Raw genomic sequence first — 25,869 nt, 5'->3', positions numbered from 1 at the left:
GTTCTAGTCTCCTAAATCATAATCAAGTAACTTATGTAACATAATTATGTAACTTGTCATATGCTGCAAAGTTCCTGATCCACTACACTGTAGCTTTGTCTAAATAATTATTTAAAATGTTAGAAATTATGATTGTACCATGAGCTTCTTTATCTTTCTAACATACATAAAATTCATATCTTTTGGACCGACATATCATGTTTAATTTTTTCCTAGAATTCATGGATTAACCAAAATTTAAGGCATCTCTATGTTAATTCCTGTGAAATTTTGTCTGGAGATTTTGGAAAATCCAGACGGAGAGTAGAAAATTCTGAAATGTGAGTGGCTGTGATTAAAAATGTTAGCTAGTTGACATCAATGATATCTTTTCTGAAGTTGTCTCTGAGGAATTGGTGTTACAAGATACACATGACTTTCAAAGAGATTTCCTACAGATTTGTTGGTTTATTTTAATTCTTTGTCTTTTATTCTCTCTTCCAATACATCAATGTAAAGTCACAGTTTCAGAAATAGGGAAAAGTTACCTTCATTCATTGCATGAGTTAATATGGATGCGTTCGAGTTTTCAAAACTTTTTAGGCTGAATTTGACAACAAATGTGGAGTGAAGAGAATAAAATATGATAAAATTACATATACCATTCTTAAGAGGTTGGTATTGGGATCAGTGCTTTTTTAGTATCTTTCCTGGTGACTTGGACAGTGGCATTGACTGTGTCCTTGGCAAGTTTGCCAACACCAAACTGTGTGGAGGGAAGGGATGCCATCCACAGGGACCTCGATGGGACCTGAAAGGTGGCCACGTAGAAACCCCATGAACTTCAAAGAGTCCAAATGCAGAGTTCTGCACGGGGGTCAGGGAGTTACAAATAGAGTCTCAGGGGAGAATGGGTTGAGAGTGGCCCTGAAGGAAGGACCTCAGGGTGGATGTTGGCCTCTCTACATGATCCGACAACGCGCCCTTGCAACCCAGAAAAGCAGCCATGTCCTGGGCTGCGCTAACAGAAGACTGAATGGAGGGAGGTGATCCTGCCCCTCTGCTCAACTCTTGTCAGACACCAACTGAAGTGCTGTGTTCAACTCTGGGGTCCTCAGCACAGGTGGGACATCAACATGTTAGGGTGAGTCCAGAGGAGGGCTACAAATATGATCAGAGGGCTGGAGCAGCTCTTACGTGAAACAAACTGAGCTGGTTGGGAGTGTACAGCCTGCAGAAGAGAAGCTTGAGGGAGATCTCATGTCAGTCTTCCAGTACCTAAAGACTGACAAGAAGGCTGGAAAGGGACTTTTCACAAGGACATATAGTGATAGGAGAAGGGGGAAGGGCTTTAAACCAACAGAGTTTAGGTTTAGATTAGATATTAGGAATAAAGTCTTTACTGGTGAGACATCAGAATAGGTCACCCAGAGAAGTTGTGGAAGCACCATCCCTGGAAGTGCTCAAGGCCAGGCTGGATAGAGCTTTTAGCAACATGGTCAGTGACTTTATCCATGGCAGGGGGATCAGAACCAGATGAACTTTCAGGTCCTTTCTAACTCAAATCCTGAGAATCCCAGAATGAAGTAATACACAAAGGTTCTAAATTATTGGACAGTAAAGATTCATTTCATGAGTAAACATCTCAAAAATAAAATATTTTTAATTTCATTTCAAGTTTCAGTTTTCCCCTCATGCTGATCCACCAGTGGTAATTTTATAATTTTGTAGACAAAAAAAACCAGAAGTTAAAGAAGCAAGAAAATAATTCAAAACATGACATAGTTAAAAGTGACTTCTAAAAATGAGTTCCGGCTTTTGATGGCGAAACAGGACATGTAGTCAATTTTTATTTTTTTCTACAGCACAACTACTTAAAATTGATTCTAGGCATCTGCCATCCTTTTTGTTTTTTGACCTTCAGTTCGGATACTCTGAAACTAAAATAGAAGTACTATAATGGCAAAGTCAGACCATTTAGTTTGTTTGCTGTCTTTTTAAGTTGCTAGGTTATATGGCAATTAAAATACAAAATCACAGTGAGCCTGAAACAAATTCAGCATTAGTCGCTTGGCGACAAAGACATTATAAAAAAATATGCATTCCTTATTATTTAGTCATGTGATTAATAGCCATCTACTCCATCTAAGATGACTGATGTGGGTTTTTCTAAACTCTATCTGTATAGTAATTTCATTTTCCGCAAATTATGATGTCGTCATCTCCTGTATAGCTTGGTCATTTTTACAAACAAAAGAAAAAGTAGTGATCTTATTTTTTCTTGGCATTTGTTCTTAATTTTTTTTTTTTTGTAATCAGGACTTTTCTATTTTCTCCAGACATGTCTTGCTCATTCTTCTGGATCATTTCAGCTGAATCAGTCAGCTACTCACATGCTCAGTCTTACACATGTTACTGCATTTTCCTGTACCCTTTTTATACAATCACAGGTTTCCTTTTTCTCCTTTGGGACTATGGACATTTTAAGCATATTTATGCTCAGCTGTTACAAAAGGTTATTAGCGTTAAACAATAGTTACTGGTTACTGTGTTATTGTAATGTTACAATGATTATATTAACTGAGTATTTAAGTCAAACACATGATAATATATTTTATTGTGCTTCTATTCTTCCAGAGCAATAAGCCTTTGCTTTGGCAGCAATCACCTGCTTCATGATCTTGGACAAAACACTCCATATTTGTCTCTTTTGCCATATCAGTTTCTATGTATAATTCACAGGTACATTACAATTTATGTCAAATTTCTGGAGCAGACTGTCAGTCAGAAGTTGCTTGTAGAGTGTCTGTTAAAGTCATGCAGTCCAAGCATTCCTTGTACTTCTGATACTGGTATTTATATAGTTAATATATTTAACCTCAAAAAAATCTATTGATTTGGCTTTACATACTTGGGTATTTGATTTTGTTTAACGTTTTCAAAAGATTTTAATCCCCTTCATGTTGCTCTTTCTTTGGTAATTGAGAATGCATTTCTACTACCAAATGAGAGGCTCAATTTTATTTCAGTCAAGTATGAAGGACAGAACATGGAAACTTCATGCTTTGCTGATTATTTGGGCTGCTTCATACTTAGCCTCATAACAGTCTTTGATCTTCCTAGTGTAATATCCTTGCACTGTCTTGGGGATGTGATGAAACAGAATCGCCTAATTTAAAATAAGTGGCTCCCAATGCACAGGTAATTGGGTCTAAATAATTTCAGACCCACTTACACCTTGCAGCTACATCTATCAAAATGACTTGGGAGAATTGCATAGAGTACGGAATAAAACTAAACTCTCCTAGTGCACTGGTTAACACTACTAGCAGAAAAAGAAGATTGTTAGAATGTATTAGTTATGTCTCATCATTGATCATAAAAATGCAGGTTTATGAATGAAGTAGCACGTAAAATATAGCCCCTTTAAAAAGAAGAAGAAAAGAAGTGAAGTCTGAGCATCAGTAAGTAAAAAGTGTACATCTCAGATAGGAAGAAGTATACTTTCTTCTAGTTCACCTAATCTGATCTTTCTCAGTCCATAAAATAAACCAAAAAAGTAAAATATAGATCTAAAAAGTTATTTATCTAGTTCAAATCTTTTTGCATTTTGAGTGTTGACACCTTCATGTGAGTCAGCAGATGTTTGTGCAATTTCATCCTTTTGCTCCATCTTTCTTGTATATATAACATTCTTCACCTGGCATATTACGTTAGCTTTTGCCCTCTCTATCACCTTCTGCCTATCTCTGTACTGCAGTATCCTAATTGCCTCCTTGCCTATTATGCTGTCCTAATTCCTTACACCTTACTTCTCCATCCTCTTTCTTAAGTGCACTCTTCTGTCCTTCAGTTCTGCCTTCATTTGAATATTTGTGTTATTCATTTTTTCCCCACCATGAGTTTGGGATTACAAATAGGCTGAAAAATTTTCAAGGATGTAGCCAGTGGAAGTTCTTGCTAAAATTATTCCTTCTATGAAATCACAATATTTCTGAAGTTTTTCTACTGCATTTAAAATATTATTAGTTCTAAAGGCATAAAAGAAAGAAAACTGTAAAGACAATCACAACAAAATACAGACTCTCCAGCAGGATTCACTTCCCTAGAGGATTATGCTATCAATGTAGCGCAATCAGCTTTTTAAACAGGTTATGAAAAAATCAACTGCATTTGCTTTTTGTGCATGACACACTAGGTAGGCTACACCGAAGTAAAGAGAATGATATAGTTCAAGTCCTAAAAACCCCTTTAGATACATAAATAAACTTTTTTCTTAGACTTGAAGGGAATTTTGAGTTCTGCTGTTCGTATCATTAAGTTTTGGTAGTACCATTAAGATGATAAAGTGAAAAACAATTAAAACCATCATAAATTTCCTTAGTGATTCCAAAGTTAAATATGAGTGTAATTAGCTCTATCTTTTAAGAAAGAAGTTCATGCAAATTACATTGTTAAAACACTAAGCTTAGATTTCTGAGTAGGTTCTTAATAGAAGGTATGTAAAGGTTGAAAAGAAAAGCATATCAACATAAAACAAGACTTTGATGAACTGCTTTGCTGTAATGGAGGTCATGAGATGACCATCTTTTATTAACTGTGATATTCAGTCAAGGACAATTTACTTAGGTGGAGACTCAAGTAACAAAAGATACTCAGCTAATTTTCTTCTGTGGTGGAAGAAAGCAGGGGACTATTATCTGCTATAAAATCAAATTTTACTTGAAAGCCAACTGACTATTTTTTATTGTGTTCCAATGATTTAGCCAATACTAATAGTTGCTAGCATATGAACAGCAAAGCTAATAGCTTTGCAAAGTAGACAGTAAGTTTTTACCAGAAGGGAAAATCAACTTTTCATTTGGTGAAAGTGGCATGAATTCATGTATAGGATAAAGGACTGGTCTTGAGTAAAGCTTGTAAATTTATATTTTACTTTGCAAAATTTAACATGACAGTGTTCAAACACAGCAGCTAAACCTTTTGGAAAATAGCCATTAAAAAATCTGTTCAGAATACTCTGACTGACAGGAATTGTTGCTTGGAGAACATTGCCTCTGTGAAGAGGGCTCAGGAGAGGTACAAACGTTTGTGGACTGATATGCGTTTCAAATATTAAGAACAGATTTGTCCATAATTGTAGAGTCTTTTGTTATTCCTATGAATTAAAGCATGAGCTGCTTTAATCTAATAATATGCAAACTGTACCATAAGTGTGTTATATGACAAACTTACTGATAATATCTAATACAAGTGTTCAGAACATCAACATGATACACCCTTGCTAAAATTTTTCCTTGGCTGGAAAGTGCTTCTCTGTGGCAAATACTGCCTCAGGGAATGTGTATAGCAGTTGTATTCATCGATTAAAAGACAAATCTTACTCATTGAAATACAAATCAGGTCTTTTTTATCTATCAAAGACACTTAATATAATAAAATTTCTTCAGGGCACATATGTACTTCGTGTACTTCTAAACTCCTCACCAATCTAATAAACTGTTCCTCCACAATTTTTTCAGGACTGCAATAATTCTTTTCAGGCTGTGTTCAAAACTAGAATGATTTTCACATGTATATTTAATGAAGAAATAAAAAAAAAAAAAGGGTTTAGAAAAGAGCATATATTTAATTCTTTTTTTTTTCCTTTTATTTCTTTTTTATGAATGAGGGCAATGACAGTTAATTCTACTTCCTCTTTCTGCTCCGTCTATCCCTCTCCATATGAATCTGGAATGCCTCATTAAAAAGGCTATAGGATGAAAACTTACATGCTAAAAAGTCTTGAAAAAATAAGCAAACCTGTATGCATCTAAATTTAGTACTGTTTTTAATTCAGATGCTGGAATGCAATGTCTTTGCACCTTTCTACCTTTTAGTTGGTAATACCTGAAATTTTGCACATTCTATTCTTTCAATTTCTGTATCAAAGGCCTATTTTGTTATTCCATTTGCAGGTATTATTTTTTGCCATTATAGAAAAAATCTGTTATTTCTCAAGACAGTTTTAAAATTACAGACAAATCTATTCAGATCCTGACTTTAAATTTGGGGGATTCTCTTTGTAGATTCAAAACTCCTCATCAATTTGAAAGGACAGTAAAAGTATGGTTTGGAATTAATTTCTGTATTATGGGCATCATACATCCTGTTGACCCTATTAACTAAAATTTCCATAAAATTATTCATTATATTTGTGGAAAATTTAAGATTTCTACCAAACTCATGCATACTAGTAACGCTATTGAAGCATACAATGTTGTTAGATCACAGTTTCTCTGTTGAAGAATGAGTGATTGACAGACTGCTATGGTTGGATGTCTCTTTTTATGTAGAATAATCAAAATATTTTTTATAAATTTGGATCAATGTGCGCTAATTAAACCTGAGGTGTGATTTAACACTACAATGAAAAACTGTAAAATTTCTAAATTATGACTGATATACTGAAAACCAATGAAGGAAACACCCCCAAAACAAAATAATATAATTATTGGAGTAAACAGCTATAAAAAGTGCCAAAATTGCATTAAGGTGAAAAAATATGCTAATAATTTAGTGGCTTTGACCAATGAAAATCACATTTTTCATTACTGTAATATTGATTATGATAACAAGAGTATTTTCAGTGTATTTTGACATAATTTTAGTATTTTTTTTAAACCAAGAGACTGAAAATCAAGTGTAGGTTACATTTAGATGACATGCTTAAGCTTCTATCATTGTGTGACAGAATACAAAGTTATGAAGGTTCAGTTGATATTTAAGATACTTTGGTGTATTTCTGTGATAAATACTATGTTTACTTTCTTCTGACAGTGACTTGAATTGACAAACAAAATTTCTGGAAATTCATAGAATGTGAATTCAAGTCCAGAGCTTTACTCAGAAATTGATCCGACACATACCTTTATTCAGCTTCATGAAATTTTACTATTTGCTATTCTTCAGATAATTCCTTTTTTTGTCCCTAATACAATTTTTAATGAAGGTTTATATACACACACACAGAGTTATTAATATTAATTGTCAAATCCTTTTATAGAAATTAATACTAGAAATAGTAATAAACTAAGCCTTAATGATAGAAAAGTATAGTGATGACAAGAAAAATAACAAAGCAGAAGGGAATAATGGCATGGAAGGAGAAACACTGGTTAGGAAATACTTATCACTTAGCTGATAAAGCAAGCAAACAGGTGTGGGAGATTTTTTCAGGGATGGCTTGGAAGGCAGCTGTGGGGGACAAATTCTCACAGCCTGTTTCTGTAAACAGCAGAGGTTCTCAGGTTGTTTTTAATTACAGGTCAAAGTGACAAACATGAAGGCCTTGAGAACCTTGCATATCAGAGTTCTCAGGCAGCTTTCTCATAACAAGTGGATGTTCTATCTTTGGCTGTTATAGGAAAGCCAGAATAATTTTGAGAACCCAAATCTTGGTATTGGAAACATAAGGAGGGGTTGGTATGTTATCTCTGACCTATTGTGAGCTCAGATTTTGCAATATGCATGAACTTGATTAACACTGTTATAAAAAGTGCCTGATTGATTAATAAATCGGAGTTAATGCTGATCAATGCAAGGTGGGTCTTCTCCCTCTGACTTCAATAAACAGGAACTTGTGATTACCTGAAGAAAGAAAACATGGTAAGAAATGTAGAACTTTCTAATAATGAAGCACTCAAGGATGCTTAATGATTTTCAGCATCTGTTCACAAACACTGTTCACTTTACTACGCTGTTATCTACTCATGCAAGAGATGGATTCTTGTTTTACACACACATCCTGCTGCCTTTGTTACCCTAGGGAAGAGAGAGACTGAACCCAGCAGAAAAATCCATCTGTAAATGCATATTCTAGTGATCCATTAGTAATGAACCTGCTCTATTCAATAATTTTAACCAGAACAATCAATGTCTGAACCATTTTTTCTTTAATCATGACATATCTCATGGAAAAGCCTGAGGGTATTCTGTTGTCTGAATTTAGGCCAAGGTTCTAAGCTAGGTTTTGTTTTGCCAGTGTCCATTAAAGATTTAATTCATTAATGACCTGGACATTTCATTATAATTGTTAACAAGAGTTTGAACCACAAGAACTGTGTTTTTTTTATTTTATAGCAGTCTATAAAAACACAGTCCAAACACTACATAATTTTTACCCATATACCATTAACACTGACAGTATTCACCAGCATTCCTAATCGAGACACTTATTTTATACTTCCTATTTAAATGTAAAGGCTCTGTTTTATAAAGTTGTGTCTTATCTTTCCATAGAGTGTGCCAATTTCTTAAGGAAGTGTGTTTTTAACCATTCTAAGCCTTTTTTTAGTTAAAATGCCAATACAAGGTGCCCTCGCCCTTTTATGGGATGTGTTAACAATGACATTGTTTCACTAGTCAGTCTACATCTTTATTTTCTAAACAGAATTAATAACAATAATAATTTATAGTTCAGGAAAATACTTGCTGAAGTACTAAATTATGTCTTCCCTCTTTTGATTTCTCTTTCTTGGCCATCATCAAACTCATCCTACTGTTCAGTCCCAGGTGTTTCATCATTTGTAACAGTAGGTTGTAAACCCTTCAGGCTGGTTCTCAGGGCATCTTCTCATGCAGGAATGTCTAAAGCACTCACCATTGCCCTAGATCTGCTTCTGCTGGTAGTGAAAGCTTCACTGACTTCAGAGTGGCAGCATCAGGTCAGAGACTTCCAAAATATCCCGGCAACACTAACTTCGCATGGACCTGTAGTTTTTGGTGCAGATATGTCATGAATAATTGTGAAAAATAAATAGTGACTTCTAATTTACAGATCCTTCTTCTGCACATATGAAAGAGCAGGACTTTCTCAGATGCCTCGCCCTCACTTTTAACAATAACAGGCTATCAATTTGTTGATTTGTGCCACCTGAAACAGTATTTGTTACATCTTATAAACAGAAGACCTTGGCATACATGATTTGTGAAGCATGCGTAATGCAGCAGCCAGATGTTGTCATTATATTGCAAAGGTTTCATACTGTTGTCTCCTTAGTGCAAGAGTTTCATACCTCCTTGAAACATCATCTCATAGTCACCTCCTCTAGGCACTGACTCTTCCTTCTTCTCACAGCAGCCAACCAATCCATTCTTTTATAACACTCTGCTTATTGGCTATGGCTGTGACCTGTTGAAGTCAGGCCTGCTCCTAATCTTTAATAATTAACCCAACTACAACTCATTAGTGGGTAAGATTACCTTCTATACTACCTTTCTTTACTTATATTCTATCCCCCTACAGCCAGGCACCTGTGACCATCTCCACAGGCCAAGGGCACGAGTCTGACATGGTCCTCAAGACAGAATGGCAGGCTCTCCTCTGAGAGCCAAGGCTGCAGCTCCAGCTGGAGAATCCACCCCATCTACCCCAGTGCTGGCTAAGCTATTCATCATATCTAAGTAGTTGTGGCAGTCCAGTGAATTTTTTGCTGACTGAAAAAGGGAAAAATAAAAATAATCCCCCTTTTTTTCCTTTTTAAAAAGGGAAAAAAGAAGACTGTGGGAACTTTAGGCCAATCAGTTTCACCTCTGTATCTGAAAAGATCATGGGCAGGTCCTCCTGGAAACTATGGTAATGCACATGAAAAATGAGGACTGGTGACAGCCAACAAGGATTCACTGAGGGTAAATCATGCCTCATTAAATCATGGCCTACAACAGGGTACAGCACTGGTACATAAGGGAAGAGCAACTCATATAATCTACCTGGACTTTTGTGAAGCATTTGACATTGCTCTGCATTAAATCCTTGTCCCTAATTTGGAGAGGAAGAGCTACGACAAGAGGCATTCCTCAGGGATCAGTATTGGGTCTGCAGCTCTCTAACATCTTTGTCAGTTCCCAGGATGATGGGATTGAGTGCACCATTAGCAAGTTTGCTGGCAACAAACCAGTGTGGTCAGTGTGGTCCACCAGTGTGGTCAGCTCCACACACTGGACAGAAGGGATGCTATCCAGAAGGACCTTGACAGCCTTGACAGGTGGGCTGGTGTAAATCTCATCAATTCTAACACAGCCAAGGGTAAAGATGTGTGCCTGAGCCAGGGCAATCCTAAGCACAGAATGGATTGAAAGCTGCCCTCTGGAGAAAGATTTGGGGGTTTTGGATGAGAACCTTGATATGGCCCAGTAATGCATTCTTGCTGCCCAGGAAGCCACTGTCTTTGGAGCTGCATCAAAAGAAGCATGGCCAGAAGATCAACAGAAGGCTTCATCTTCTCCCTCTTCTCTCCTCTCCTATCGACTTAGAGTACTGAGTCCAGCTCTGGGACACCCAAGATGGATGTGGAACTGTTGAAGTGAGTCCAGAGGAGGACCAGAAATATGATCAGAGCACCTCCCCTGTGAAGTCAGGCTGAGAGACTTGGGGTTGTTCAGCCTGCAGAAGAGAAAACTTGAGAGAGAGATATAGTAGCACACTTTCAGTACATAAAGGGGGGCTACAAGAAAGCTTGAGAGGAGCTTTTCAAAAGGGCATGTAGTGATAGAACAAGGGGTTTAGTTTAGACATTAGGAAAAAATTCTTTATTCTGAGGATGGGGATGCACTGGAACAGACTGACCATGAAATTACGAAAGCCTGGAAGTATTCAAGGCCAGATTGGACAGTCTTTGAGGAACTGGTCCCAGTGGGAGGTTCGCTGCCCATGGCAGTGGGTTGAAACTAGATGATCTTTAAAGTATTTTCCAACCTCAGCCATTCATTTTTTCCATGTGTGCCATAGTGCCTCACACACTAGAAAAAAAATCATTGACACCATGATTTTAAATACCTGTAATGCCGATATAATTTTGCAGTAGTGTTATTAGAAGAGTTACTGTGGTTCCTGTGGTTCTGGGAACAGCACCTACCACTCAGTGCTGTTGTGGTGTCTGCTGTGTCTTTGGTTTCCATCTGGATTTTCTCCCCACCTCTACTAGTTCAGTCCTTTGAAACACATTTGGGGACCAGAGATGACTATTTTTAACTTTGAATAATAATAATAAAGTATAAACTGAGGGGTGGTGTAAATAGATTAAATATTTATTACCTGCTGAAACTGATGAGACTAATGTCAACAATTACTAGCTTGCAAAAAGTGATGCTTTTTAATCAGCTGTGGGAATTGATCAAAAATGCTTACAATACTAATGACTACTTAAAATGATAATGCTTACATTATGATTGTCTGCATATTTTTGATACATCCTCATTGATCATTAAATTTATTTTTTCTGTTTTGACAAACTTCATTAGTAAATAAAAATAAATAAAATAAATAAAAATTTCTTTTACCCTATGTTCTGTATTGGCTACTTCTGTTGTGAGAGAAATCTTGTTTTTATTTATAATATTATTTTATAGTTACTTAAAAGCATTTGGACATGAACACAAAAGTTATGAAATTTATGGTCAAATGAAAAGTTTAAAACAACATACAATTAAATTTTTGGAAATACGAGCATTTATGATGCTTGTCTTTTTTTAATTTTGTCATTAAACTAACATCATGATACAGTTTTTAAATCACATGACCAAAAGATTCTTTCTACATGGAAAAAACCAAATTTGTAGCAAATGCCAGGAGAAAATGTTAATATAGGGTAAATAAAGGTGTGAAATCATCTCATGGATGTAAAATAATTCACTGAACAGGATAATTTATTAGCACTTGTGACACAATTCTTGTACAATGCTTAGCATATCATGTATGTCAATAATTTCATAGCTTGCCATTAAATGTGGATCCTTCTCTTTTTAAAATCTGAACTGGTTTTGTAGAATTTTGACTTGATTTGTAGAATCATTGAGTACTTACAACTTCCTCTTGCTGGGGGGTAAGAGCTTTCTTCACAGTAGCGTCATAAAGATAAATCAAGTGATGTTTGCAAAAGACTAAGGTATTGGAAGAATACCATAGGAAATCCAAAATGAAATTAATAGTTCTCCAAAAACCTCGAGATTTTGAAGACATGCAATCAATATACGCTGAAACGAAGAAAAATCCAAAAAAAAAACCTCGAGACCATATTCAGAGCATTAAGGCAGCTATCTCTAAGAGATATCATGAATGAAACAAAAACTGAATCAAAACAGATATTTTGAGGTATATCGCAGAACAGTTAAATAAAATAAAATCAGAAATTATTGTTATTCCTTAGTGTTAGTAAAATCTTTTCTTTTACTTTGGATTCTTCAAGTCCAAGTAACTCTTGTATCACACACATGGATAAAGGAATATTTATGAGAAAAAGTTTGAGGCAGAGCTGTGGCACCAATTTTATCTTTATGCATATAGTTTCAAAGAAACAATAGGTGCTGCTCTGTTTTGTTTTGATCTCTCAGTTCAGGCTCTCAGGAACATCAGACATGCATGTTCTTATTTGTGGCCATCAGTACTGAAGAGTGAAAATAGCTAATAAGCATGGAACTTACTTTTAGCTTTGCTAAGACTAGAGCTTACAACACATGCAACAAGAATTTCAGTTAGCTAGAGTACTTTTAGATTAAAATATGAAGAACTTGCAATATTTGAGCATTTCCAGGTTTAAGAATCAGCTGAGAATGCACTTGAAAGGTCTCAGTCTTACATTTGTGTTGTTATTATATTTAACTTTATTTTTTTTATGTGTGTCTTTCTCAAAATACGTCTAACTGTTCTCCAACATGCAATTATATATATAGTGGAATTCATAGTGAAGAAGTAGGTGGCCCAAAGACAAACATTAATGTAGTAGCTGCTGGAATAATAGAAATATTAATGATCCTGAAATGTTCCACTGGAGGAAGTTATCTCTTAATATTCAGAGGATCAAACCCAATTATGTGAAGAAATTGTTGTATGATAGTTTGTTGTAAATCAGTTGTCAAGTTTCAGCACTCAAAATGTAACCAAAAATTATTATAACAAGAAAAATGTGGATCACATTAATGAAAATCAGCTGAAAACAATCTAGTTATACATTCTTCTGTACGTATTTGAACGTCAATGTTGATTTTAGAAGTGGTCTGAAACAGATTAATCGTTGTTTTTTGGTTTTATTCTGTCAATACTATATGTGAAAAATTGTAAAATTAATAAAAGAAATTACTCTGAATTTCAAGGATAAAATTAAAACAATAAATATTAAATGAAAAGTGACTGCTAGCTAAAGATACATCTGTTTTACCTCACACATCAAAATGATAGAAAATTAGTATAAAGCTTATCCATGTAACAAAGATGGAAGAATTTGATTCTGTTTCCCCATACTACAAGTAATTTATAAAATTAGCTTGGTTTACATTTGATATTTCTCATTGTAGTCACAGATCTGGTAGAGTTACTAGGCTTTTTTAATGTACTACAACACAGGAACAATGCTGTCAGTAGAACATCGTATCCTAATTTATCTAAACCAATCTGCTGTTGTTATCTCACTTTAAAATATAGTATTGCACACTACAACATGGTTTATCATTCTCTGAATGTTAATCAATTGTTATTACTGCCCTTGGGCTTTTGAAAGACTGCTTTAATTACTAAGTCATTTCATTCCAAACTTATGTGCCTGGATCAAAACAAACATAAGAAGGAAACAGGGTATATACTTTTTTTGTTTTTGTTTTTTTCAGAGTCAGACTGCTGTAAATACTGCAGCCTATCAATATGAACACAGAAAGTATTTAGGTGAGTGGAGAAAAATGGTGGCTGTCTTCTGAGTTCACTGTAGGTCTTGTTTTCTAGATATGTGCTGTCACATTCAGCATGACTGGGAAAAGTACTGTAGTTTTTAAGAAAAAAAATTCTTTGCATAGTTATTTCACATGTGGAACTTAAGGAAAAAAGGCCACACTACAGCAAAGGCCGTGGTGTGAAGCACATGAAAACTGTTAGTGCACAGCTGTACAGGTATTCACGGGCCCTACATCCCCTTTCAAAGGGATGAATGTGGCTGGAAGTGTTGACAGCTCTCTCCTGGAAGAGGGTGTCTGTGTGTCAGGGCAGCTGCAGGGACACCCCAGCAAAGCAGAGGGATGGGGCCAGGCCCTGGCCAATCTCCACAGCCAGGAGCTCCAGAGGGCAGCCCCACTGCATGCCCTGGGGATGGGATAATGGGGTGGGATGGGATGGGATGGGATGGGATGGGATGGGATGGGATGGGCTGTGCTCCTGGGTGGGGTCCTTGGGGGCAGGTCAGGGCAGTGGGGACATGGGGACCAGCCCTACTGTGGTGTCACTGCTGTCACAGACATCTTTTGTGAAAAATCCTTTCTTTAGGATTTTTCCCTCTTCTGGGAAGCTGAGGCCCCAGAGAAAGAATGTAAACAATGGTTGTCTGCTGCTGTGGAATGCAACAGGTGCACCTGTGATTGGCCCATGTTGCATGTTTACAATTAAGGGCCAACCACAGGCCGAGCTCTCTCTGGGACATCATCAGAGAGGGCTCCTTTGTTTATTGATTCCTATTCTATTCTTAGCTTAGCAGCTTCTGAACTTTTCTCTGTTCCTTTTAGTATAGTCTTAATGTAATATATATCATAAATTAATAAATCCAGCCTTCTGATCATGGAGTCAAGATTCCTGTCTATCTCTTCACCCCTGAGGAACCCTTGCAAGCCCGGCAACATCCCTGCCTCAGGGGCTCATGGGCTGGGCCCTGGCCAGAGCCACGGGGACAGCTTGGCCAGGGCACCTGGGAGTCCACAAAGCCGCGCCCAGATAAAAGTGGCCTTGCAGAAGGTTAACCTAATGAAAGGTAAACCTAATGAAACATGGTAATTCCTCGTTAGTGTGGCCCTGTTCTTTTAAGTTCTTCTAAGCCTTCTGATGTTTACATTCTTGTAATGAACTTTCTCAGGCAGTTTTATAGAAATAATTATTGTTTTCCATTTTTTTCTCTGAAGGAGGTGAAATTTGATGGACTATTGTCTTGTCCAGTGACATTGGAGAGGCAGCACTTTCATCCTCCAATCCACTGTCACTTTTGAAAGTCTATAAATGTTGGAGTCAGAAATTAAACTTCCCCTCTTTTTACCTTGGAGTTTCCAACGTGCATGCCGTTTTATTTCATGTCCTATAGCAACACATTAGCAAAGAACCAGGACACAATGCAGCATATCTGTACAGAAACTATGTGCTTCCCAACACATAGCTCATTGCAATGATTATATTGTAATTTGTTTTTTCTATGTCTTTTCTAATCTGACAATATGATTTTTTTACAAGTCTTTAAATCAATAAAATTTATTTAATTCACTTATGATTTCTCAGGCTTTGTACTATTTTTGTTTATTTATCGCAAAGTTTGCTGCTCCTCTGAAACAATGATCAAGTAGTCAGACTGAAGACAGATCACTCTTGTTGTGACTTTATTTCATTTTCCAGTCCTTATATTTATTTTTCTAAGTGTTTTCTAGTTTTTCTGTTATTACAGGGTCAAAACCTCATGCATGATCAAACATCTTGAGTTTGAAAGGTCTGTTTAGATGATTATACCTCATGACAAATGCGTTTTGCCACATAATCAAATTAAAGCAATTATCATTGTTTAATGAGATGTAAAAGCTGCTGAAGATATATTTCCCACCCATGTGCTAAGACATGAATTTGAGGCTGAGGGAGCAGAGGTTCAGATCTAATATCTTTTCACAGAAGTTTATATAACCCAAACCAAAAAGGAATCATTCTATAGATCAGAGGTGGAGAGTGGGATTGTAGTAAAAAATTAAGATGTTTAAGATGTCTCAGCATTTGCTGATTTCAGCAGAATTGTACCAATGTGGTTACTGTGCCAATTACCACATATTAAAGTAAATTTAAAGAAATTCAAGAATAGAATAATAAATATCTCTCTACTATGAAATTTATTTGTTATGATAGGTTTGAATACCTAATAAACTATAAAATATTTTTTTACAATTAATGATATTTTGGAAATTAGATATTCAGATGAGCATTTTTTATTGCATTTTGCCACTAGTCAGATTAAAAAAAAATCAGTATTACACATACTCTATAAAAGTAAAAGAATGAATTTTGTTATCAGATATATTGTCTATAATGTCAGGCAAAATTTTAGAATCTGACTATCCATCAAACTTGCCCTATTCTGAATTCTACTGTATATAGAAAAAAGCACATAGTATTTGAAGTTCTAACTACGGATATTCCAACTTTAAATTAAAAAGTTTGAATTACTTATACTGTACTACTTTTATTTGGGCATTTATTTAGCTATTGGGGGGAAAAAACATATAGTTCATCTCTATATTATTAAGATTTCTCTAAAATATTATATTTCTACAGTTCTAGCAAAAAGTAGTGAAAGTGTATTGAGCTATATTTTTAATTTAATAAACAGCAAATACATAGTGTTTTGCATATTTTCACAGTGATTCAGCTTAGTTTAGAATTTTTCAACTGTGAAAGACAACAGAAAAAAATGGGCTATAAATAGAATTTCTGACTATTAATAAGCAAGCCTCTTTCATTTTAAAAGATTATGTAAATAAAACCTAGTGCATTACTTATCTCAGAACAACATCTATGCTATAGAAAAGGTATTTGTTTGTCACATATTTTTGTTCCTTCGTCACAGGTAATAGTGTGTCACTCAGCACACAGGCCCAATGAAGAAATTGAGAAGAAACCTTTCTTCCTCCTTGGGCTTTGAATTGAACCTTTTATTCATATCTTATCTATTTTTTTCCATCTTCCTACTCTCTGGATGATTGACTGAGAGTATCCTCATACATTTCCAGATATGCTGTGGAATAGAATAACTTATTTTTAAAAATCACAATTTGCTGTAAAAACAGCTTAACATACACATTTATGATCCAGTGTGCAAGGTTTATTTGTAATGTATTTTCGAATATATTTTCTGAAAGGTCCTTAGGGTCATGATTTTTTTTCAATTTTTGAGAGTCAAATGGTAACACTAAGCTTTATTTCTGACATAACCTGTACAGTCAAATCACATAGAGACGACAATAATAGGATGTCTAGGAAATAAAATCTTTTTATACATATGTTTACAGGGATGGAAATGTATTATGAGGTAAGCCTTTGTTACACTTGAGTTATTTCTTGATTGTCAGCAGTTAAATATATTTCAACTGGCAATGTAAGTATGAAACCTGAGACTTGGAACTGAATTACACATCCCTTTACAGTTTCTCTTTGTCTATTGGTTTCTTTTCTGGGCTTTTTTAGAGCAATTGAAGAGCAAACTGAGAGGAGATAATACAATTCCTAATCCCTTCCATGTTTATCAATACAACAGTGGAAATATGTACAAGATCTATAAACTTTGTACAATTTTAATTGATTTTTTCCTATTTTGAGAGTGTTGTGTTTCTCTTATTTCAATTTGTCTCAAAGCACTAATTTCCAGCATTCCTATATTCATTAAAATACTTTATCTTGAATCTGAATTAATAAACTGATTAAAAGATCAACTAAAAAAGAAGACTAACAGATCAGTTAATGAAAACTGAAGAATGCAGTATATCCTGACATCTCTGCTTTACTCTTCTTCTGAATGCAGCTGTACAGGATGGAATAAGAATGCTGATCTTGCAAGAAAATTCCCCTCTGAAGTATTTTTGCAGCTCATACACAAATCTAACGTGAGTACTCTACCAATCCCAGTTGCGTAGTAGAAGTTGAAGTGGGTGAGCATGGGAGGCCAAGGTTAAAGAGTAACCTACTGAAATGACAAGAATACCATGGAAAATCACAAGACAGACATCTCTTTGGGCAGTGAACATGAGGAAGTTTTCAATGACTTGACCCTTCAATAATTTATTTATTCATATATTTGAGTCTGGATTGGTTTTTAAATTATTTTTATTATCCTTTTACCTAATGTTAGTGCTGACATTTTTTGAAATGAAAAGGTTCTCATCCCATCTCCAGACAATCAACAAATGTCTTAATAATTTCATGCTATGGAGACTAAAAGCTATGTCTATGTTCATTAGATTAAGTACTTTACTACTAAGCCTTCATTTAAGAATTAGGAAACAGTTTCTTTTGAAATATTTTTTAATTTAGGAGTACAAATAATGATTATTATATGCACCTTAAAATTCTTTCAAAACTTATTAACTGGGCAATTTATGAAATTACAAAGGACAGGTATACACTTGACAGATCAGAATTACATATTAGGTTACAGATCAAGTGTGTAGTCTGATAAATTCTAAATTAAAAACCAATAAAGAGAAAAAAATGCACAAAACCTACAGAAGTTTTAGGGCTGCAAGATAAGTATTAAACCATGTTGGATGGTTGAGGTTTTTTTTTTTTCCTGGAATTCTTAACCAAAATTCTCAACCAGTCTCAGACTGGGATTTCCTTTGCATTAGTGCAGAAAAAAAATGTTTAATGCTAGCTGGTCAGGAAAGGGCCGGCAAACCAAGTTCTATCATGTGTTGTGCATTCCATGGTAAGCTAAGGGCCTGAAGGAAGTCTATCCCTCCAAATGACAATTTGGTCTTTTTCTCAGCTGCTGGTGAAGTGCCACATATACCGCTCATTATACAAAGAAGATTTTATTGCTCTAACAGGGCACATTGAATTTAATGCTCACTGAGGACATCATGCAGTTCACAAGAGTGAGTCACACAAACTTTAGTCATTCTAGCCTTTTTTTGAGCAAACTGGATAAAAGGAAGAAAAAAAATCTTCAGATATATGCTAGATCTTAGACTTTAAATAAAGGGGAGCTCAGGAAAAAAAGCAAACAAAAACCTATCCTCTTAGGAAGGAAGTTGGAACTGAAAGAAGTACAGTCAAATTCATGTATTAATGAGAAGAGAACATTCAGTTTCTTGTCACTCAAATTTTCTAGCTGACTATCATTTCTTATTGTATCAACTGCTATGAACTGAAAATGTGCTGGGAAAGTAGTGAACTCGCTGGGATCCTTCCTTTTGAGCTTCACTTACAGTGCTGACTGATGGCAGATACTGGTTCAGCACCATGAGAAATTTTCATTTTGAAGGACTAGCAAACTCAGGGAAATTCAATTTATATGGGAGTCTTCTGGTCAGGTTTAATTCATGTGTGTCTGACAGGCTGTGTCTGCACATTATTGTGATACCTCAGGCATTTTCTAAATACTTCTGGGATTTTTAGAAGAGGAAGGTAGGTAATCATACTGAAAAGAAATATTAAGCAATTGTTCATCAGGCAGTATAACCTTCAGAATGTGATGAAAAGCATTCCTTCTGGTTTGTTCTTGCATGTTCTCTTTTTATTTAAACCTGTGATAAAAAAAGGACAAAATGCCATCCAATAAATGCTCTCTAATTAAGTGCAAATACTTTTTCCCAGCAAGAGTCAGGCATCACTGAACTTTTTAATATTAAATAATACTTTCAATTAAATATTATGCTCTCAAATGTAAAAGAATAAAAAACATGAAAAAAACTAAAGTTCTCTGACACTCAGAGGTGAAAAATCCAGGATGTCAGGATAGTTTCATTGATATCAGTAATTCTACATCAGTGTAAAAAACACAGAGGAGTACTCAGAAATAAGATGAGTGCGGTAACAGAGCAAGTGCAAAAATGCAGAAATGATATTTTAGTGTCCTTATTCTTTTCTTTTGGTTGCTGAATGTGCTCCATTAAAAAAGGCAATGCCTTCCTCTCTGGTTCTACCCATGCATTGAGAAAGTGAAATATAAGTTCTCTGCTATATAACCTCTTTATTTTGTCTGTATGCAATTACAAACATAAGACTGAGTAGTGTTTCTTTTATTAATTTTTACATTAGTCAATCAAATGCCTAAATCAATAAAAAGAAAGCCTGACAATTAGTCTCATAATTTAAATTAATATCTCCTTTCTCTTTACTTTGTCTAACCCTATGTTTGCAAATCTTTTTACTGACTCTGTATGTGCTTAAGCAGTAAATTTTATCAAAGCACATTTTGTCTCAGGCCTATTGCAAATCTGTGGTTGTTACTTGGTCACTTAGGAACCATACACTGATTAGGAAACACACAGTCCGTCATTATAATGGTTTTATGTATATAAGGCACAGCTTATTTTAAATACTGGTACATGGAAACAAGTCCTTAGATAACCCACATGCTTGATAAACCATTTGGATTTTTATTATATACTGACTGAGGGAGAGTGCAGATGTCAATCCCATCTTCCCAGCAACAAGCCTGATTTAATTCTCCACAGTTCTTTTCATGCTTCTCCAAAGTTTTCTTAATGAAAAAGAGAAATCTGAACACTACAGAGATAATTCTGATTATTTTGTCATGGGTGTGACACACTCAGTGATTAGATAGGCAATCCAAAATCACAACTTATGAGATTCCAAATCTATAGAAAGAAAATATCCATCCTGCTAGTACTGTGACTTTCAGCCTTTCCACATATCAGAGGATGTAGGGTTTTGTCTCTTCAGAGTCAAAGGTTGGTAGGGTATGAATTACAAGTTGTCATCTAGAGCTGGCAAAAGAAAATAGGCTTCAAAATAAAATTATTTCCAAGAACAACAACAACAAAAAAACAACAAAAAAGCCAGCAAAACAAAAAAACAAACAAACAAAAAAACCCAAAAAACCGAACAACAACCAGCCAAACAAAAATCTATGGCCCCATTCCACACAATCTGAAAAAAACAAGTTTGTGAAATTTTTAGCCTAAGTAGGAGGTGGCCAAATAAGAGATGAATGTTTACTTTAAAATATAAGACAGATTTTTTGCAGGAGGTAGATGAATATTTAAGAAAGCAGCCTGTGCTATGATGTGTACTTTATATAGGTACTTTACTGTAGCTGTTATACTATTTAATAACTATTAACAATACAATAATAAAACAGGAAAATTCTATGACAAGGTTTAACTGCATTTATAGTTAATAAATATGTCTTTAAAAGGACATTAACAGAAATTCTGATGTAAGGAATATGCTGCTCTACCCCCTACTTCTTTCCCCCAGGATGTCTTAAGAATAAATTTCTTCACTGAAGGAGGCTGAGAAGAAAGAATCAGAAAAGTGTAAAACATGCTCATTGCTCCTAGCAATAATCATGAAATCATGCAAAAAAAAAAAAACATAGGGGGCACACTCCTGAAACTGCCAATAAATGTAAAGAGATAAAAGCTGTGATTCATTTTAAAATAGTGCTATGCACATGTTCTCTATAGTCAATGCACTTTCTTAGATAAGAGATGCATGACTACAATAATGCAATATTAGGATCCAGTATATGATGTTTCATCATTTCTACATTGTAAAAATGGTAATATCATGAATGATAATTCTTTGGTTTCCCTATTCAGCCTGAGCAATGACACTATTTCATTTGATTTTCTGCTCCAAATCTATGTCTAGGGTGGCTACTTAAATGAACTGCTCACATAGAATATGGAGGAAGCCTAGAGTGATGCAACATATGGCTCAGATATAATGGAATTCAATTCACTAATCTGTCCTGAATGACCATCACAACAGAAAAAGCTTAAGTCAAGAACTAAATTAACTGAATCGAAATTTGAATGGAGATAGATATTAAACTCACACAATGCTATCTGTGTATGTGTCAAAGGACAGAAAAGGGGTTTCATGTGGCTGGTAAAAATATACTGAATAATGTAGGGCCTGAGAATGATGTAAATGGCATGGAAAAAGGCATAGAGATTGTACTGAATTTGGCTGGGAAGAAGTTAATTTTCTTCATGGCAGTCTGTATTTAGTTTGGCAATTTAGTACTTTATGTTGGTGAGCAAAATTGTTGATAGCACACCAGTTGTACTTACTCTTGAATAGTGCTTGCACAATGTAAAGTATCTGTATCTTTCCCTGCCTCTGTCAGCAAGCTCTCTAGGGGAGGACAAGAAAATGCAAGTTGTCATGGACAGCGTCCTGGATCACGGCAGCAGGGCTGGAACCAGGTGATCTCTAAGGTCCCTTCCAAACACGTCTCTGGGATTTCATGATTACAGAGAGATATAGCCAGAGCACCTCAAGCCAGCTGGCCAAAGGGGCATTTCATACTCTGTGATTTCATGGTGAGCAACAAAACTGGGGCTGGGCTATCTCCAAAGCAGCCACTGCCCAAGGACTGGCTGGCCATTGCTCTGCAGGTGGCAATGGCTGCTTTTGCACCACTTGAGTTTGAGGGTTTCTTTTTGTTTGCTTGTTTGGGGTGGGTTGTTTTGTTTGGTTTTTTCCCCCCATAATTTATTAGACTGCCTTTATCTCAACCCAGAGGTTTGGGTTGTTTCCCCCTGCTTTTGCATTTCCAATTGCTTCCCTCATCCAACTGGGTGGGGTCTTATCTGCCACCTTGGGCCAACACACTATATACAGCAAATGGAAGTATAAATACAATTAAAAATTGTAAGAGCCCTTTTGTTTCTACCCCTTTTCCTGGTGCTGTTCTTCCACTTCTTCTGTGTTCAAAGACTGATGGCTGTGTGAAGATGGTGGGGACAGGGGTATATTATAGCAAGCTGTCAGTGTCTGCAGCCACCTGTTGGAGAAATACCATGCTCATGTTAGTAGTTTGTTTTTTTAAGGTTATAAATATCTAATTCTGGATAGAATAGTTCTTAGTTATTACTAATGTCTATTTAAAACTTGTCTTGTATCATATACAGATAATTAAAAGTAAAATAAAATAGTCATGGACTACTGGTCTCTTAGAGAAGATGCTGATAGAGCTAAACCAAGCAAAAACAAAGCTACAGGAAAGTTGAGAAAGTTCTGACAGAGCAAATCTGAAAAACAGTAGTTGTGACACCTTTGACTTCAGTACAAGGCTAACCACCCATCATTGGCAAAATAAGCCTACATGTTAAAATTAGCTCAAAGAGAAAGAAAATCAGAGTTAATATTTCTAACATAAAACTATACACTTAAGGTGAGAGGGAAAGGAATGATATTGGTAAAATTTGCTTTTCAGTAGAAGTGAAATGTTTCAGGATTAGTGTCAAGTACCTGAATGCAGAGTAGCAATTGCCTGCTTCCATTTCTTACTGCAGGCTAGATTCCAGTATTCATGGGTTATTTCTTTATATAGAACTGCATTCACAGCAAGTATTCAAAAATATTCAAGGAGAATTTTCTATTGATTTAATCTGAATATATAACTGCCTTTAATTGCAGCATATTCAGGTAGCGTAAAAAATATCACTATTTTCATGTAGCTAAATACATGCCTACCTAAAAAACCTTCAACAAGTTATGGTCAGAGTTTTATTGCATGTATTTAAGATAGTGTTGCTTTTCCTAGAATCAAATTGGAAAAGTTCAATTTGACAAAAGTGGGAAAAACAGTGGGTGTCACAAAGATGTGCAAGTGACTGTGGTTGGATTTTTGTGAAACAGTGATACTCATTTTGTGATCCAAAGTCAGACTGGTTGTCTCTGAGGACATCAGTATGGAGTAAGCTGAATCAGACACTAATAGCAGAATTTTATAAAGTCTTATTTGTTCTTTTGACTGTTGCTATTGAATCCGAAAAGACTTAACTGGAGTAAAATCCAAAACTAAATTAATCTCATTAATTTTTAAAATAGTCAGCAATTTCTAAAGTACATAATATAACCAACAATTTAGATTCCTAATTTAGGCTCATAGATCTCAAAATATTAGCTTGACTGAATATTAGCTTGACAAGAATCATATTATAATGGATTGTTATGAGATGCAATCTGCCAGTTCAATTTTAAATTATTTTGCCTTTTATTATCCTTTTTTACTTCAAAAAAGAATAGAATATATCATAACTTCAGATTAAAATAATTGAGTATAATATAAAAATAATACACTAATTCTTCTGTAAGAAATTTAGCTTTTTGTTTGGTACTTGAAACTGGTGGATGTGTTTGGTATGTAAAAGAATGAAGGTATGTGAAGCATAAGGGAAAATATATGGAATAATAAGTGAGCCAAAGAATGAGAGAAAAGAAAAGCAGCTTGAGGAGTAATGGCAATACAAAGATCAAGAAGCTAATTAACCAAAGAAGGATTAAAAATAAGATTGCTTCATTTATTCCTTTGGGAGACAGAACAGTTGTTAATTCATATTTTCTTTAGACAATTGGTGTTTAACAGCGTGAGAAGAAGTAAATCACCCAGTGGTCACAGAAAGTGCTCTCTGGGCTGCAGATTCCCTCTTCCACCACAAAAGTATCCTCCTGACTGAGTAAATTCCTTTTGCTGACACATGACCACTGGTGCTTGTATGCCAGTGATCCATGAACTTCAGTGCACAATTGCACTGTCTTGTGGAGAGGAGGAAAAGACTGAATCATGGCAGCACAAAAACGCTCCAAGGAAACAAGGGACATAGAGAGCTCCCGAGTAATTCAATGTGTCATCCTCTGTTTTCAGGCCAAAGTAAATCTGGTAAAGGCCAAATGGACAAACTAGACTTATAGTCCAGACTTTAATTCAATTTGAATAACTCAATATGAATAATGGTATTTAGCACCATGCTTGAAATCAGTTCTGCTGTATGATGTGGTTTATTCTTTAGACTACAACACCAGAACATCAGCAAGTTTGATTCTTTTTTCTTTAAACTGTTTAAGAGAATCTCTTAAGTCAATGATATTTCCCAAAAATAGGAAGCTGGAATAATTTAGATGAAGGCAATTAGAATAGTAATATTATCTTTATAGTTTTACAGGCAAAAGAAAGTGGAAGAAAGTAGTAAATGCCATATGCATTAGTTGTAAATATCAAGAACACTGATCTGGATTGATCTGCTGTTTGTATTCTTATGCAAATCTTGCCATTCATGGTTAATCTTTAAAAAACACAGATAAAATAGGAGAATTCAGTAGCTTCCAGAAGTTTGACAGAGAGTGACAACACTACTGTATTCCAAATGCTTCTGAAAAAGCTTTGACAACTTAAAAGAAAACAACAGCCAGACAAAAGCCAATTAACTGAGATACTAGATGCTGTACTGGGTGGGGGGAAAGAAGTGTACCTGTCTCCTACATGTCTCATAACTAAATATATAACTTCAAAAACACAGGGTACACATGGCACTACCAGTTTACTATGGCAATCAGGAAGTATAAAAGCAACTGCATTTCCTATTAAAAAAATCTGAAGTTTTTAAAATTCACCACTATGCCTTTGTAACTGCCACTAGCTCAACAAAAATTGCATCCATTTTGAATAGCTAAGAATGTGATTGCTAATATTAGTTTCTGTATATTCCATTATAAAGAAAATTTGGGTTATCTCAACCATTAGCTATGTTAACAGTACAAATAGTCATATATGTAAGTTTTAGTTTTATATATATTAAAACCCATTTTCATTTACAGAGCTTTGAAAATACTTCTAATAATCAAGCTTAAACTACAAAAAATAATCCTCTGGAATATTAAAAAGATAAATTAAAATTAAATACTGCATAAAATTTGTTTTTATTCATTTGCTTGCTATTTTGTCACATGCTGCTGTTGTTGAAACATGTGGAGGGACAGAATGTAAAAAAATAAAGATGGTGCAGAAGGTAGTCTCACACCTGAGGAGTTGCAGCTGCATTAATCACCAAAGATCAGGAACAGGCCTGCCCTGAACAGGCCACAGCTGTGCCCAATAAGAAGACAAATGCTGCAAAAGAGTGGGTTAGCTGGGTGAAAAGAGAGTTGGAGTTTGTTGGCTGTGCTGTGAAGGAGGAGTCAGTGGTGTAGGGAGATGCCCATGAGAAATCACTGGGAAGGTATGGAACTTTTGCCATAGGATGACAACAGAAACAAGCAAGAAAACACAGGCTGTTTGAGGTTGTTAGACTACGATGTTGATGCTTTTATGACATTTCCAGAAAAATTTTAGATTGTGTGATTTTTATTATGTTCATATGAGCATATTCTGTTACTCT

General features: G+C 35.3%; 1 long non-coding RNA gene across 1 annotated transcript in view; it reads left to right on the top strand.

The window, feature by feature from the left end:
* Positions 1–25,869, top strand: part of LOC141729047 (uncharacterized) — an 87,792-nt gene that overhangs the window by 39,990 nt on the left and 21,933 nt on the right. The window contains exons 2-4 of the long non-coding RNA XR_012580293.1: positions 13,618–13,672; positions 17,535–17,616; positions 21,834–22,029. This is a non-coding gene — a long non-coding RNA (uncharacterized LOC141729047). The remainder of the gene's footprint in view (positions 1–13,617; positions 13,673–17,534; positions 17,617–21,833; positions 22,030–25,869) is intronic.

Source organism: Zonotrichia albicollis, chromosome 5, assembly GCF_047830755.1.
Source record: "Zonotrichia albicollis isolate bZonAlb1 chromosome 5, bZonAlb1.hap1, whole genome shotgun sequence".
In the NCBI taxonomy this organism is placed as follows: domain Eukaryota; kingdom Metazoa; phylum Chordata; class Aves; order Passeriformes; family Passerellidae; genus Zonotrichia; species Zonotrichia albicollis.
This window is presented reverse-complemented; position numbering and strand designations above follow the sequence as displayed.